Source organism: Penaeus monodon, chromosome 15 (genome assembly GCF_015228065.2).
Source record: "Penaeus monodon isolate SGIC_2016 chromosome 15, NSTDA_Pmon_1, whole genome shotgun sequence".
NCBI classification, from domain to species: Eukaryota; Metazoa; Arthropoda; class Malacostraca; order Decapoda; family Penaeidae; genus Penaeus; species Penaeus monodon.
This window is the reverse complement of record NC_051400.1, coordinates 4,085,519-4,085,759: the sequence shown is the minus strand read 5'-3', so window position 1 is coordinate 4,085,759 and position 241 is coordinate 4,085,519. Positions and strand designations below refer to the sequence as shown.

The 241-nt window shown below is 44.0% G+C and overlaps 1 protein-coding gene across 1 annotated transcript in view; it reads left to right on the top strand.

Moving 5' to 3' along the window:
* The first annotated feature begins 138 nt into the window (after positions 1 to 138).
* LOC119581689 (rhodopsin-like) overlaps positions 139 to 241 on the top strand; it is a 2,036-nt gene continuing 1,933 nt past the window's right edge. The window contains exon 1 of the mRNA XM_037929811.1: positions 139 to 241. The gene's annotated coding sequence lies outside the window, so the exon portion shown is untranslated.

The following is a 241-nucleotide window of genomic DNA, read 5'->3' as shown; positions in this document are numbered from 1 at the left end:
GCGTTTTTTGTAGAAATGGATTGTTTTCTTGAGCTTCCTTTATTTCTAAGGGAACTAACTCCTTTTACAGTGACAATGTCAGGTTTGGGTAAATCGAGTTACACCTTCATACTTAAGAGCTGTCGCGTCTCGCCAGAGCGCAGTTACCTGTCAGGAGTTCCGACTCAGCAGAGGGACCTGAGCTTAAAGTAGTCGTTGAAAGAAGTTCTTTGGCTCAGTTGCAGGGTCGTTCTATAAGGAA